General features: G+C 36.3%; 1 protein-coding gene across 15 annotated transcripts in view; it reads right to left on the bottom strand.

Moving 5' to 3' along the window:
• ADGRL2 (adhesion G protein-coupled receptor L2) overlaps window positions 1–17,716 on the bottom strand; it is a 271,291-nt gene that overhangs the window by 161,273 nt on the left and 92,302 nt on the right. The window contains exon 1 of one of the 15 annotated variants that reach the window (XM_033416625.2): window positions 16,535–17,288. The exons of the other annotated variants lie outside the window; for them this stretch is intronic. The gene's annotated coding sequence lies outside the window, so the exon portion shown is untranslated. Of the gene's footprint in view, window positions 1–16,534; window positions 17,289–17,716 lie in introns of those variants that run through there. 15 annotated transcript variants of the gene reach the window in all.

A 17,716-nucleotide genomic window follows, 5' to 3' on the forward strand; every position in this document is an offset into this window, starting at 1 on the left:
CTGACCTTTACCTCTGACTTCTCCTCCTCAAAAAGCCTGCATCTACTGAAATCCTCCTCTGCCTTCAGGTCTATTTAAATGGATTCTTTTTTCTATATTATTCATTCTGAATTCACTCCCCCTACCCTATATTTCCACAGTCTTTCCTCTAAACTTCAGGTTGGCATGTCATTACGGTATGGCTTATATTATAATTATTTGTGGAAATGTCTGTTTCTCTGATGAGATTTTAAGTACCTAGAGAGCACAGTCCTTATACAGTACATTTCTTCAGGCAGGGCCTTAATAAATGGCTGTTGATCTAAAATGAAGAATTAAAGCCCCAAAGTTAATGGATACCTAGATGAGAAATGTGCTTATAGATAAAACTGCTCTTGTAAAGAGCAAAACACAATAAATATTTCAAAATATAGACTTTAAGACCAATGAAAGTAAATACATACTTTCGGTCTGGCAATTTTGACAAACTTGGTACTAGAAGTTCTGTCACATTTTTAAAACCACATGTGCTGTCATAATAACTTCTGTGGCATTGCAAGAAACCAAAAATAACATCTTGAAGGTAAAATCCAAAACATTATAAACACTGTGAATTATTAAAATAAACCCAAGCCCTTACCTGTCATTTATACACATGCAACATTGCCAGAAAAGGTTGCTCTGAACTACAGAAACATAATGTACTTTGAAAACATACCTGCACGTGAAATACCCTATATTTCAAAAGATTTGGGTATGACTTTTACTTTAATTAAACTCTCAAAAGAATTCTTTTATATACTAAAAATTCTCTCTGACTGTGCATCTGAATACAATTTAATTTATCAAAACTGGGAGTAAGTTGTAGGATAATGGCAAAAGTTGGATCGATCTGGCTTAGTGATTTCTTCTGACCTTGAGAAACCTATAAATTGCACAACATAGAATGGTAACAAGGCTGACACAGAAATTAAGATTTGCTTCTTTCAATTTCACCTTTATGATCTTATTTGTACCCTATAAATGTCCCTATAAATTAAAAGTTGGTTTAAGGAATTTTAGGTAGATTAACAGTCTTGAATATAAGTTAACCAAAAATGGAAAATCTGTCTTTCAGCTAAACTACCAAATACACCATTAGGTATTTGCACTATACTGTGAAAGATAAAGATAAGTTTATGATTATTATATTTAGAATTAAGAACAATTTTCAATTTTTTAATATTTGTAATATATTACATACATATTAAACCAAAAACTATGCTGTTTTAGATTTGTTATCATTCAATTCTTTATCTATTGCGCTTGCACAGAATCAATAAAACTCAAAGTCCATATAAAGGAATCTCACTACTAAAGACAGGGAGACTCTAATTTCCACTGAATTGTTTGTTAAAATAATTTTCAATCTATTCATAAATCTTGCAGCAACAACAACAAAAATGAAGTCCCATCTTTAAACCTGTTTCTATACCATCATGATAGGTGATTTCAAAAAATTTTAACCTAGATGTCAAACACTTATACTTCATCAATTTTTGATTGTATGTTAAAATTATGTAAAATATTGAAGCTTTCATGAGCACTCAGCATTAAAAAGTCAATTTGATAAGGAATGAATGTTCAAATAGATAAGCAGAGCTTTAAAAATTCAGAATGGTATAGCTGTGATACCGTCCAAAAGTTAACCTTTATAAGCCGTGTTAATGAAAATTTTAGCTAAAATTACGTTCTGTTTCCCGGAATCCTTCCTAATAGTTTTAGTCTGACTTTCTACCTACTTGATTTATTGACACCTGTTATAGTTCCCTATCTAAAAGCCTATTCTTATACAGGGCTGCATATATTTTCTACTCTCTTTAGATCTCTTTTATGTAATAAATATAATGTCAACAAATTAAAACAGTAAAAGTACCACAAAGGTTTATCTAAGTTGTAGATTCTAACAGAAATGATGAGAGAAAATCAATAGAAACTTGTCTTACACATAATGCAATAATTTGTAAGTTTAGATAATAGACAGAGCCTAATTTTCAGCCAAATCCTGGCCAATAACTAATACATGTATTTTCCTTACCATATTTTGATTGAAACAAATCTAAATAAAGTAGGATGGCAGGTCAATCAAAGGCAACAACTGTGCTACGTAGTTGCCCATACCAATCTTTTTTATACACAAACTACCTTATTTTTTCTTTTAAATAATTTTATTCACAACACAAATTTAATTATAGGATGGCAGTATATACGCATTCATCAAACTGTCATTTAAGATGCTTCAATGAAAAGCTTCTATATTTTCTTTGAGAAAAAAATGCATGAAATAGTTTTTATTTTGTAGGTTGAATAAAAGTATGCAAATATAAAAAGCTCACACATATGCTATAATGAATGATCAATTATCAGGCCCAATATTTAAAAAATGTTTTACAAGAGTTGAATAATGCTAAGCATAAGGGTATAGCAAATATCCTTTTTTAATTATGGAGGCCTTAATATATATTAAGACATACGGAAACACTTTGAAGACCACCACCAAATAATGAGATTCCACGTTACATAAAAAAACTGTACACTGATAGAAATCACTAAATGTTTATCTTGGCTCTCTTTAGGAGGTCAAACAGCAGTTTACTTGGGAAGTCAAATGAAAAACATGACAATTTTTTTAAAAGGAGAAATAAGGCCCTCAGCCATCAATTCAGAAATGAGTAACATCAAATTATTAAAACAACTGAAGAAAACATTCTATCAGAGGGAATGTCAAAAATATTAAATCAATATACAAAATACTAAAATGATGTTCTTAAGAGTGCAAAAAATATCTGACATTATCATCAATTTTATAAGTATGTTGGAGTTTGCGATGACTTACTCCTTAAAAACAGGCAAAATCAGTTTTAATAAAGTAAGCTAACAAATTAAAGCTATATTTTAGTTTATTTTCAATTAAAAGTTAACATCTTGGTGAGTTAATTGCAACCCTCTTGATAGCTCCTCTTGGTTTTCACAGAATTAACAGGCAATATAGAGAATGAAGCTATTAGTATATGTAATCTACAAGATTCTCAATATTCTTAAAATACTTAAGCAATGGTTGTACTATAGGATTTTCAACTTAGTATTGTTCTAAAGAGCTCTAATTCTTATTCTCTAATTTCTTTAAAGAATATTCTTAAACTATTAAAAATCAATTCTAAATGTTTTTGAAAAATTCAACTCTAGAAAATGTGAATTCTAAGATACTTAAGATTTGTTCCTGGGTTTTTTAATCATGTAATATTATTAACTGAATAATAATTGTCTTAAAAGATATCTATTCTCATTTTAATGAAACCAATTATAGGTTTCCAGGCTGAAATGTCTAAAGAACTTACGTACTTAACGTATAACACAATACCAAAAAATTAGTTAAGAAAAAAAAACACATGGGAGATGTGGGAGAGTGACTACATTATTAAAACAGCCAAGTATAAAAGTTACGACTGACCATCAAGTTTATTATAATTCTATGTCACCACAGTTCTACAAAATATTTTACAAGCGCTAATCAACCCTAAAGTCCTATAGCGATCACGAAGATAGTAAAATGCTTTGAGAACTGTGTTCTTAAATACCTTAGTGTGTTGCAGCTGTTATCTGAATCCCACATAGCAAAGAGTTAAAACAAAGATTTTTTTGAAGTGTAATTCAAGTCATTTCATAGGCCCAGGTATTTATTTTTACATTAGTTATTGGGGGCCAGTAACTACTACTAAGAGATAACAGAGCATTTGTTATGATGCTCTGACAAGTAGTAAAATGCTGGGCTAAGCCTTTTTGTTGAACCTAAACGAACTTTTTACATAGGGCCACTCAACTACCTTTCTGCTTTGACTTACATTTGGTCAAAACAAAAATGCCTTTTGAATCAATAAACTGATTTAAAGAGCATTAAATATAAACTAATTTTTAAAAAAAATTACATAAAAATTCAATGATTCAATAGGTTTTCTTTTCCTTCTTAAATATAAATCTCAAAAAAGGTTTTATGAATCATATTTATATTGAAATATGGAAAGCAAATATGAGACAAAATTATCCATAAGTAAAATGCATCAGTATTTTTATTTTGAATTTCAGATATTTCCTTAGGTATTGTATTTATTTTTATATAAGGCAATACAATTATGCCTAAATTATTGGAGATAATTTGTAACATCTTTTTCTTACAAAAATAACATACTTTTTATTAAAAATACATAACATCTTATAACTTACTCTTTTTAGAAATGAATAGAAATTTGATATTCTAGGGTCTTAACATTTTCACTCTTTAATGCAGTTCTGAATTAACAATATTATGTGAATGTCACAAAATCATGTTATACGAAGTATACATAATAAAAAGTCTTTTTTTTTCAATTTGAATAAATCTATCAAATAGATGAAAGGAAACGCCTTTGAAACATAAAGGCAAAAATAAATTAATACTGTTTATTTTTATAATTAAAATGAAAACTGTAGTTTTTAAATCCTGGTAATAAGGCAATTTAAAATACATTTAAAAATTATTTTCCAATACAGTTATGAAAACATGCAGATTCACAGTTTTGCATTCCAGACTCTTCATATAGGTATATACAAAATTTTGAAGAAATATTATTTAGGTTTTACTACAGTTTTGTTAATTCTGTTTAAGATGTTAACATGTTAAAATATTTGGCTTCAGTTCAAACAGTAAAAAGGTATCAAGTCTTTTTTTAAATAGGAATTTCTATTTTTATAAAACTTATACTAAAAAAATATTATTTCAAATGTACATTCATAACACATATTACCCTTATCTGGAGAATTATTCTTTATATTATATTATCCTCATAGCTTATTTAAAAAAGCGATCTGCTCATATAGACGCAGGAACAACTAATACATATATATCTACTCTTAACATTTATACAAATGACAGGATGTTTTATCATAATTCATACTCTTTTTTATTATTCATTTGAGAATGTTTAATAAAAATTTCTTTGGTAATTTACAAAGAATGTTGGGTTATTTTAAACTGAAAAGCAGCTGTCAATTAACTCTCTCATCATAAACATCCCCAATATAATAAAATAACAATAATCCTTTTACAACAATAGTTTTTCAATAACACATTTTCTTCACAATTCAAATGTCATTATTTTAAAAATCACTCTGTAGTCTACCTTCAGATTTAAGACAAAACAAGTAGAACTTACCCTAGCTGTGCTTTTCCAGTAACCTCACAGAAGTTATGCACTCCGTGACACTTACTGTTCCTCACGCAATAATTTTCCTGGAATGAATTCTCTCTAGTAACCCTTACCTCACTGTGAAGGGAGGCATGATATTCGAGGGAAAAGGGTAATGAGCTATAATATCAGATTCCATTTTCCAGTGCTTATCATATTTAGCACCAACTATGATAAGAAATCTCTTTTTATCATATTATTTAAGGCAATGAAGTAAAGTTGGCAGTACAGGATGTCTATCAATAATTCTATGGAAAGGAGTATTTGGACACTTTTGTAAAACATACCATCGTAATCCTATTGAAATGTAATTGCTGTTGTTAATATTCTTACCCTGATATGAAAATGTTCTGCATAAATGTAGCACAGACTTGTTAAGATAATACAGGACCATGCTGGGAGGGTAGTACTTATACAAAAGCCCATGCCAGTACCATAAATCTCATTATTAGACAACAGTTTCCAAACTTACAGGGTCATTCTGTATAACAGTTAATAATCTAACTTTCCACATTAGTAAAGATTAGCTAATAAAATAATAAATCCACAACAGTAAATTTCAGTAAGAAACAGCCTTTTAAAATACAAAATAAATATTTTTATTTGTCATCTCATCCTTTGGTAAACTAAGGGAAAAAATGAACTATTATATCTCTTTTCAAGGATGGATAAGTAAGTAGATAACCTTCCTTCTTCCTAACAAGCAAATTCTTAAGCAATGTTACTATACCAAAATGTAAAATTAAAATAAAATGATTCATTTTTAGTAGAATTTAACACAATATCCTGTCCTTAAATTTCCTGGCACAATTAAACATACTCATCAGGTAATGTGAAAAATTCGCTCGCTAAAGAGATCCAAATGCTCCTAAAGTCTTTCCAGCCAGATTACCTAAACACCTGCTTGCAAAATTCTCAAGTATTCCTGAGTATCTGATTAATAATTTCTTAGAAATTTAGTTGACATGGGGTTCATAAACAGAATTCAGTTTTTAATCAAGCAGTCTATCATGTCTGCATTCATTTTTTACCAAGTTAGCAGTTTCCTAACCCACTTAATAGAAGGTCCTTATTAGCAGTTTCCTTGTTTAAGTGTCACTGCACGAATCGGTCCATTTTTGCAAGTAAAAGTCACTAATCCAAGGTGATCATTTTTGTTTTTAGAGAAGAGCATATGCAACACACCTAATTTGATCTATTAATTAAATGTAGAGGAATGTAATTTACCCCTTACTGTTAAGTGACTGTTTTACATTTTACATAATCCGGAAAATTATCTAAAATATTCAGATCGCTCTTTTAACAATTATTAGGTATTAAACGAGAGGTCTGAGACCATCCTCCCAGAGCTTTAGCCAATCATTTAAAAAAATAAGAATCTCAAAATGCACCTGATTTATTATTTTCATTATCTTTCTAGCAATTTTTACTAATTAAGAAAAGGTAAATACAGAAAATAAAATGTAATCTGTAAATATATAAAATGATAAATACCTGGCATTACATTTCGCTAGAATTTGGCTAATCTCAAAATGCTTTATTTTCCTTAGAACAATTTTTCTCAAACAAGAATAAAAAATATCTTAATAAAATATCATTTTCAAAAGGGAAATAATCAATTTATACTGCTTTGATTATTTTATCTCATATGCAAGCTCCCTCTACAGGTAATAACAAAGGTTAGCAAAAATATCTGAAACGTGGAGGCAGTTGTGTGCGTAAAGATGCAGGTCACCATTGCATAAAAATGCTATTATCTAGCATTGTTCCCTCCTCCTTACCAACTATCTGATTAAAATAACTGCTCCTGAAAATCTGTGGTTCAACATTATTATTCTTGTACTTCATCTTGGTTAAGAATGCAGCTAGAGCAGAGAGGATACACAAACTTTTCAGTCACCCAAGAGCTGCTCTCACAAAGTGTATATCAAGGAAAAGAAAACATTACCTTGCTTACACAGTACCAGCCTGCAATGGTAGACCACCCAACACAAAGCTGCCCAACCCATTTACCTGGTGCATCTTCTGACTGCAAAGTAAGCAATCAAAAGCGGCATCTTACGACTGATTTACAGTGAAAGATAAAATATCAATTTTAAATGAACACAGAAACAACTATATTTTATTCTTATTTAGAATTCATAAACTTAAACCAGAGAGTATTTACTTTTGAAAAATAAATATATTTTCATTAATTCAATACAAAAAGGAAAAAGAAACTGAGCTGCTTTGAAAAATGTTCTTTACCGCTCCATAATATCTTTTTAATATCTTTTTCAGAATCTGTCTTAGGTTTTTGTTTACACATTTTCCTCTTTTCCCCAGGTATACAGAGAAAAAGGTGTATCTCTGCCAAGGGAGGAAAAACAAAGCAAAGTTAAGAACCATTTCAAAGTCTTGCAGGCAAGGTTTGCCAAAAAATTGTTTCTGGACTATGTTTATTTCCCCTCTCCTTTAAGATTTCCCCCTTCTAATATGCATACCCCACCTTTATAGCATATAAGCAGTGACTGTAAATTTGAGGCAAGTCAGTCTGACTTACCTATAAATGAATTGACAGGCTTATAAAAAGTGATTTTTTAAACTAAGATTCTTAAATAAAATTATGAAAGATATGCTTTCATACTAAAACATACAGAAATATAGAGATATCAATTATATTTCTTTTTTCCAATTAAACAAAGAAAATAAGGTTAATGGGAAAAGTAACGTATAATAAGCAGAGGTTTTAGTGAGCTTTTTACTTACAATAAAGAAATAAAATTTTGTTTCACTTATACTTTTAAATATTCAGGCTGCAGACCTAGTTTAAAACCAAAGGCAATATAAAAAGTGGCTTCCATCAAGGCTATGGGTGACAAAGCATTTGCAGCAGAAAAAACAAAGGGAGGGGACGTCCCATTATTCATCATCAATGATGTTATCAAGAGGAAGCACCTAATAGTCAAATATCTTTCACATGACAAACAGAACTTTGAAAAGGACAAAAACAGTAAAGTGTCCTTAGTAAAAGTAAAAATATCTAGTGTATCATAATTTTAGTGTAATTTTTATTTGTTGATGAATATGAAGCAAAATCAAGTGTTTTAGAATTACGTCCATCTCTTCTGAAATGGAAAACAAGATATATAAAATGGATCAATTCTTCACTTAATACACTAAGCCTTTATCAAATTCTATGAAGATACGTGCAATCACTGGGATACAAATGCATAAGCTTACATCACCAAAATTAACATTTCCCAAACTGTCTTGGACATTAACCATAGAAAAGCCAAGAATTTTAAGATTTAATACATACCATAAGCATCCTGAGATTAATAAGAGTAAAGAACATGCTATATAAAAAATGTGTTCTGTAATTTCTTATCAATAACCACAGTAATAAACAGTAAAAAAATGGTAGGCTTTTAAAGCAGAGGAATAAAATTTCTGCAGGGAAGATACCAGTGGAATAAAGAAATAACAATTCCACACAGAAATACTTTTCTTCAAAGTAAAGACACAGGGAAAATAGCTTTCAACGTGATTTTTTCATGTAGTAAATTGCAGTTGACAACTGCTTAAGTAAATATAATCTACATAAAACAGAAATATTTTATCAACTAGAGACCTTATTGAAAATCTTGTAAACACTCACCCATTATACGAAGTGGTGTCATACTATTTTATTTTAAGAATAAATGATTAAAATTAGAGCTCACATTAATAAAGAAAACAGGGAGAATTCTCTTTTCCTCTCTCTACAGATAAACACTATTTACTATCCTCTACAAGAGAAAGCATTAGTCAAATGCAAGGTCACCTAGACCGCCCCCGACAGCCAAGAACCATTTTTGACAGTAATTGGGGTTGGATTATTATGTCATCTAAATCCAGTGCAATAATCTGTTTGAGGTATGGACTGATGTAAAAACACCTACAAAATGAGGCAAAGTGTGCACAGCACAGGAATTTCATGGTCCAAAGGCAGGAAATACCTTTGAGAACAAAACAGAGATCAAGTAAGTCATATCATTTTCAGAATCAGTTTAAAAACAGGTACCTTAATCATACATTACGTTTTAAACTTGCACCTGTGCTAATTTTTAGCCAATAGCTGTTAATAAATACTGATGTATACAGAGAAACAGAATAGTCAAAAGTGTATGCTTATGTAAGTAAGTACATGTGTGCATATATTCGACCAAGAAAGGAGTTAAAAGAGTATTATCTAATAACTGAAAGAACAAAATTAAATCCTTTCTCTTTTATTAGGAATCTCACAGTGCATTCTTCTTTGCTACTACAATGGCTAAAGTTTTTGTTATTCATCTAGAGAAAGACTCAGGGTTGTATCTGGTTTTGCTCTGGCAAAGTAGTATGTGTTTGAATTGATCTAAGTCTAAAGTTAACTACCTTTTCAACTTCTCCTATCTCTCATGTCCAAGAACTAATAGTTTTATCCCTGTTTCTTTTTTCAGCTACCAGATTAAACAATTTTTTTGAAGTTACTTCACGCATCTTAAAACAGAATTAAGATCTGGTCATTATTTCAGGAAGTTAACTTCTGCTTAACCTGCCTGCTTTTTAATCTTATATTTCTATTTTTATTGAAGTATTGAATCTATCCTTTAAAAAACGTCTCCCAAAGAATCTTCAGCTTTAAGTAGGCTTCTTTTAAGCAACTCATTTCATTACTGAAGTTCAGAGATTAAGGTGTAATCCCTGTGTGTGAATTTTAATGTTTATAATGTACTCCTCACAGATTGGAAAAAATCAATGGCAAGACCAACAGGGGCCCGTTTTGCTCAGCATACGTTTTCCTGTCAGGTCGTGATTAATGCTGTGCTCTGTAGAGGGAGACATTACATCCGGGCTAAAACAGACCTAAATTTTACCCTCAGGCAAAAATCTGATTTAAACATCTCTATTTAAAGTGACATTTGTCCTCCCTTTTCAACTGGTTTCCCCAGAAATTCCAGGAAGTTGACTTCATGACCTAAAAACAGCCGGGTAGCTGTGAGAGGCAGTTGTGCCTGTTCTTGCACTTAGATAAATCTGGGTGCCGGAATGAATCCAGGTGGTAATGAAACAGGTGCCCAGCTATCTGCTCCGATGAATTCCATGCCACTTTACTACTATAAGAATTTAAGATTTAGAGTCCCGTATAATTCTACAGTCAGTAAAAATTTTGAATATGTGTTTCTTTGGCTGATTATAACCTAGCTATCCCTACTGATGGATTAGTTCCTTTTGATTCATAAAATTACATCTGATTTTTCACTACACTGATCTGAAACGTCAACTGATTACGAATTCTAGAAATCGAGAAAAGCAACTATGTCATGCAATAGCTTCCATAAAAACAAAAATGGAAAGAAAAAGAAAAAATGTTCACATAACCAAAGTCCCCAAGTAAACAAGATGTATGCATATAAACACAGGTGCCAATATCCTTACACTGTGAAACATGGTAACTTTCGATATTATTAAGCAATTTAGACACTACACTAGCAAGTTCCTACTAACCAAGGTAATCTAATTTCTGTTGCTTTTCAAAGTAAATTGATTATTTTTCTTTTAGCCATTCTGGTAATTGAACAAATTTATACAACTGATGGGATTTTATTTACCACTGCACAATGCATAAAATCCTTTGCAAAGACAAACTGTATTACTTTATAAAACTGCATTTTTGTTGTAATTAAACAAATTGTATTTAAACTTGCTCTGTGCTTCCAAAGCAATCAATAGCATTTTGCTATAAGCTGCACTTTACTTGCAGGTGTTAAGCACTTGGTTCTTTCATTCGCTCTACCCTTTTTTTTTCTTTTTTAAGGTAATTTTTATTTACAAAATAAGGGAATTTTTTGGTAAGAAACAGCTTTTTAAAAACTGTTGGTAAGAATATATTGGAAAGTGTCTATAAATTATAGCCTACATTAAGTCCATCAGATAAATGATCTAAAAAAGATTTTTTAGGTCTTTTTGGTTGTTTAGGACCTTTCCTTATACGACACAATGATCCACTCAAAACAGTACCTACTTACATCAGAATAGCATTTAAGGTATTTTTATAGTTTATAACATATATTTAACAAAACCTATATATTAAATTCAAAATACCACATCGCAGTCGTGAATAAAATTTAGGAATTAGATCCTAGTTATAGTTACTCCTTTAAAAGTTATCACACCAGGTCAAGAAAAATGACATTATTTTAGGATTCTACTTCCGTAATTCCAATAATTAACTATCTCTAAATTAACCCATTTCCTTAACCTTTTTCTTAAAGCATTAAAAAATAATAATCACTACTTGACCAATCTTGAGTAGCAAAAAGATTTTAGATAACAGTTTCAATTTTTCTGATAACATCAAGTCTAATTACAGTAATCTGGGTGATTAAATACTTTTCAACCTTTCAACCTTCAATCAAGAATTATTTGAAGAGATGAATATTTGGGTGGGACTACAGACTAATTAGTGTTATGTAAGAGAGAAGTTAACCAAGCTATGACCATAATCTATTTTTAAAATAGAAATGTTTTAATCTTTCTTGAAAATAGTTACAAAACAGATATCTATTTAGGTAATGTGAACTAATATTTAAACGAATTACCTTAGTAATTGATACGACCAAAACACAAACAGGATTTTAAGTCCTTTCCTAGCAGCTAAAGTTACTATTTTTAAATAGCAATCCTGTATGAAACTAAATTCTTCAAATTTCCAAAACTGCATTTCATTCCTAATCTATGTACAGTTAATCTGTGCAAATGGTACGGATTCTTATTAAAATGAAAACAGATTTCTATCAGGTAGGGTTTGGCTCATACCTTAGAATAAAATACACTGTAACACTCTCTTCATCTCATACTACACTTGACAGTAAGCTCAGTGTTACTGAATATTTATTTACAAAAGTTAGGCCAAATAAATATTTTCATAGAAAATAGAGCAATAACATTTTATCACTATGGTGTGCAGACTTCTAGTTACCTTCTGACCTTCCTAACATCTCAATCTTAGCTCATATATTCCTATATTACTTAAGACACTAAAATACTATTTTAAAAATTTTAATGCAACACAGAAAGCTCCAATAATCATCAAATAAAGTTCTAACCCCAAGTAAACCTTAGTTTTAAAGCTCTCCTCTTGATAATTTTAAGAAAGGAAACGCCCAGAAGCTTGGTGTTAACGTTTCTGCTCATTGTGAAAATTGCAGCAATAAAAACTCCAACTGCTTGTCTTAAATTAAGACTTGTAGTACTCCATGTGAGATCTGTATACTTATACTAGTTTTTATAACATTTGGAAGTTTTGTTCTCTGCTTTGACGTTAGTCCATTAATAAAGCAGAGAGTCAAAAGCCTGGAAAAAATTACATTTAGTGGAAATCTTCAAGTCAAAACCTCAAGTAATTGGTTTGTTTTACCCCACATGATTCAATATTCTGATTTCCCCAACTACCTGCTCCCAGAGCTATCTGCATTTCTAAATTTGTTTTCTGTTGCCAACACATAGTAACCCAGTGACTGAAAATGGCAGCTGAAGTGCTTCTACAACACATTAATTTTTTTCTCTAAGTAGTCCAATTTTGTCATCTAAATGTTGAAAAATCCTTTCACTGCATTTTACATCTTTAGAGATTTGCGGAATTCATGATCACCATCATATAAAATGAAGAGCAATGTTCTCAAGACAATTTTTAGATCATCACTAATAGCTCTAAAGGATAATGTGTTTTCTTTATAGCACTCTGCATTCAAAGCAGACTAGTTAACAGCAACTTAAGTGCAATAATAGCAATTACATCAATGTGGGCCTTTTTACCTCGAAAGTAGTTCTTAGACAACTGAAGAGATCAGATAAATAAACTATCATAAAATGATTTCAGGGTAATAAGATACAATTTGAATGCCACTAAAAAATCCTCATCTTAATCTGGAAAAAAGTATTATCCTATTACACTGAAGACTAAAAATGTTAGGTGATTAATGATTATTTTTCCCTCCAAAACTTTTTATTAATTTTCACTTTTAAAAGGAAAAAAAGGAGTTCTGAACATGTGTAAAAAAGAACCCTCTAATGAAGGGATATCAATTCACGTTCAAAATCAACCAACCATCAAAGGTAAAACTATAAAAAATATGCGCTTACAAATCTCCAAACCATCCCTGAGATTCACTTTCATCTTAAAACTAGGTTTTAGGAAATCTAAAGCTAAATAAATAAAACCAATATTTCCCCAGAAGTTGAAGATAAAAGTCCTCCCTTGACCCATCTGCTTGCCATAAAATGACCCAAATGACCCAAGTACTTGTTCTTATTTGTTTCTTCATTCATGCATATTGAGTTGTTAAAAGAAATTCAGAGAACGTATCTCTCTGCAAATGTAAAACAGCATTAGTATACTCTAGCTATATATATTAAGAAAAACCTCCTTTAAGCTGACCTCTATAGTTTACTGTTAGGTAAAATACAAAAATTTTTAGACAAAACAATCAATATTCAAACAATTATCTCCATATGAAATTCATGAAAAATTTGAGTATCACTTAGAAATCTTTTTCAAACTTACACTGGCAACAGAAGTTGCGTTAACAAGTCCATGTTGAGTTTTTAATACTCAAAACTCTCCACTGACTTTTTTTTACCTATTAATTTAACAAGTATATTAAAAATAAAGTTTCCTAGGTATAAAAGTGTCCTCTTATTACAAGATTTCTATTGTTTTACACATTAATTAAAAGACTTTCTCAGCCATTTTACTAATATAACAAAGTGTAGGCCCTAGAAAAGTATTAAGTTAGAAGGAAAAGCTCTCTCACTCTCTCTTCCACTGAAGGGACCACAAGACAGGCAACAGTGACTATCATAAAATAAAAGGTCACTCTTTTTCTAGGAACAAACCATTTATCAATAGAAGATAATTGTCTTTCCATTTGGAAGGGCTCCACAGCAAGAGACAATGTTTTTCCCTCACATAATTACAAAACAGTAAAAGTTCAGAAACACAGCCTGAATCCACCTCCCTATTTTTACCCTTTACAATTCTCATTGCCCTTTGGGCCTCCACTTGGAAGCAAATGGAAGACAGGCTGAAGTTTTCTCAATTGAGCTGAAGCTAAGAAACCTTTGATATGCTAATGGTCCCCTTCAAACGGTAAGAATTCACACTTGCATTAATTCAAACAATTTGTGCAGAATGATGTGAAATGGCACCTCTTTTAGAGGCAAGTAACAAAAGGAGAGAATCGGAATGTCTGAAGAAACTAAACAACAGAACATTTGTTCTGCAGTATTCTATTACGCATAAATGTATTGGAGGGTGGAGGGAGGGACAACAAAAAGTTCCATAACACACCTGAACAGAAGTAGATTTTCTTAGATACTAAATTTAAGTTACAAAGTTACCTTTTACCTAGGTCAAGAGTCCCATCACAACTGGGAATGTTGCCAAAGACACCACACAAACTATTCTATTTTTCTGCTATGGAGGCAGATTGCCTCCTTAGTGCCTGTCTTTTAAGGTTTGCCCAAGATCAAACTTGATTTAGTAAGAGACATCCCAACAGGCAATCATTTACCAAACGGATGTGACTTTTCCTCATTGTGCAACTCGAGTTGAGCAAAGAGCAAAGTCGGTGGGGCCCGTTCCAGACAAACACTGCCAGGGAAATGAATGGACCAACCAACGTCCGTTAAATGCACGCCTCAGGAAGAGAGAAGTACACATAGTGTAAAGAATGCAGAAGAAAATTTAAGAATTGGGGGCGGTGGCGAGGAGGAGAGTGCCTAAGAACCTGGCCTTTGTAACGGGAACCATATGGCTGGTGGCTGCGGCTCAGACGCTCCCAGGCTGCTTGGAGAAGCTGCTAAGCAGCCTGACACCTTTCAAGAAACAGGAGGAAAACATTTCCCGGGTCTGAATCTGAGACAACAGTTTGCATCAGGAAGAACGGAATGGGGGTCCAGAGAAGGGGAAAAGGATGAGGGGGGAGGAGTCCACAGAAGGTGGGGAAAGAAGACGGACACCGCAGGACTTGCCCCTCCAACTACGCTTTCAGGGGACGGAGTGAGCAGAGGATACAAAAATAAATATGAATAGAGACATACGTTCCTTAGCCGCCGCTCATTGACACTTTGGCACAAAGTAAAGCTTCCAGCGATTTCCCCTAACCCAAGCCCCGCAGTCTGGCGAAAGGAACAAACTTTCCAGATCCCAAGCGAAGGACTCTCGCAGGAGTGCCTCCCCAGCGCTGCGGCGCTTTCGTCGGTTCCCTCGCCCCCGCCTCTCCACCAGAGGGTCGTGTAGCCCCAGCCAAGCAACGAGCACACGCTCGGTTAGCGCCGGTGGCGGGGGGTGGCCTCCCCGGCCTCGCGCCACTCCCACGCCGTTTTCCCCCGTCGCACCCCACCCGGCACCCGGCTCCCACAGACCAGGCTTCCAGAGACTCGCAGCCCCAGCGCCAAGCCCAGAAGCCCACACCCCATAACTTCGCCCGCAGGCCCAGCGCGGCCCGCTGCTGCCCTCTCACTGCAGGCGCGGGAGGCACTCGGCCTCCCCAGAGCCTGCCGGGTGCCCGGCCCCGCTGCGCCGCCCCTAATCGCTGCCAGCCACAGTGCTGGCCCGGCCACATCTGGCTGCGCTTTGCTGACATCCTCGCCTCTCCACGCCACCTAACCGACGAGAAGAAACCACCCGCAACAACTCATCCCATCCCCCCATCCCCCCACCCCACCCCCGTTCACTTGCCCAGAACTCTCTCCCAGCGCTCGGCCTCCCCGCTCCACTCACAGCCCGGGACGGGTCTGCAGGCAGCTGAGGCGGGGGAACGGGGGCGCGCTCAACTCCCGGCCTCCGGCCCCACCGAGGGTGCGCCCCACCTTCCCCCTCCCGAGACGGGCTGTGAAAAAGCGAACGGCACCTTCTGACCCAGGCTTTCAGTAAATCAAAACATGCCGAACCCAATCCTACCCTCCCCTCTCCTCCCGGAGCCCCCTGCAACTAGACTACAGCCAAGTGAGCGTCCCTACGCTCGCAGGGCGAAGCAGCAGCAGACTGGACGGGAAGGGGAGTTCTGCGGATCGATTTCCGAGGAGGGGGAGGAAGAGGAGGGGGCGAGCAACCCGAGCCGGCGCGGGTCTCCCCCTTGGCCCGGCCGAACATAAACAAACAGCCGAGCCCCAACTCACCCGCGGCTCCCTCCACCTCCAGCATCCACCCCAGGGCGGGAGGCGCAAAGCAAACAGGTCTCCGTAGCCCGGCACAGAGGCACATTGTTCGCTCCCACGGCTCTTACCTCGGTCTGCGAGCGCGCCCCCGGGGGCAGGCCGTCTGGCGCGGGGGCCGCGCGGAGAGAGGCGCAGAGGGCAGCGGCCACCCGGGCCGGCGAGGGTCCAGGCCGGCCGCGAGCGGGTCGCCGGCCGCCGAGTCCGAGCGGGAAGCAGCGCCGTGGCTCGGCGCGTCCTCCTGCTTGGCCGCCGCCGCCGCCGCCGCCTCCTCCTCCAGCCAAGCAGCCAGCGCCGGGCGGCTCCTGGGGTTAGGTCAACATTTTCCTGCAGTTTCCCACACGCCGCTCCGCGAGAGGGGTCTTTTGCACACGCGCACGCGCCCCCAGACCGCACGCTCCCGCGGAAAGATAAGAAATTCGGGAAGCAGAGCGAAAGGGGTGGCAGAGGCAAAAAGCTCGACAGAGGTGCGCAGACTTGGGAGTCCCCTCCGAGCTGCAGACGCGGGAGGGGCGGGCAGACGCTGGCGGCGCGAGGCCAACTCAGTTCGTCAGGCGAAGCCCCTCAGCCCGCCGTCCGCGCCGGCCGGCTGGCATCCCTCGAGCCGACCCTGCGGCCTGGGGCGGGAGACTGCAGCGGCCCCTCCTCACATTTCGGGTCTCCGGGCCGAGGCTGAGCGGTGGCCGCTGCCCCAAGACTGGCTGAAGGCGAGGACTGGGGTTCGGGGAAGCGGGGAGGTGTAGGGACGAGACACGCGACGCGCAGCAACGGAGGGGAGGTGCCCCCCCCGCAACGATCCCAAGGATTCTCCGGTAAGCTCCCAATTTCGCTCCGGTACCTCTGCGTGTGTGAGTGTGTGAGCGGAGAGAGTGTGAGGGAGAGAGAGGGAGCGAGAGGGAGCGAGGGAGAGAGACGGGGGAGTGCGAAGTCCTGACACAGACTCTCCGCGAGGTCTGAACTGGAGTCACCTCCCAGCCTCCTTCTCTTCCTCCTCCTCCTCCTCCTCTTCCAACACCTCCTCCACCCCAGATCTCCACCTCCCCACCCCCGCGAGTTCGCCTAATCATATAAACATATTAACTTGTACAGCAGCAAAGACCAAACCTCTCCCTCCTGATTTTTCCAGCAAGGGGCTCAGGCAAACTCAAAAGAAGATTACAGGCAGCTAAGTACAAAACGTGGAGCAGATAATCTATAACTAACTGCCGCCCAATGGCCATTTTCCACCCCATTTGAGCAGCTGCGTCGGTGGT

The sequence above is a fragment of the Orcinus orca genome, chromosome 1 (assembly GCF_937001465.1).
Source record: "Orcinus orca chromosome 1, mOrcOrc1.1, whole genome shotgun sequence".
In the NCBI taxonomy this organism is placed as follows: domain Eukaryota; kingdom Metazoa; phylum Chordata; class Mammalia; order Artiodactyla; family Delphinidae; genus Orcinus; species Orcinus orca.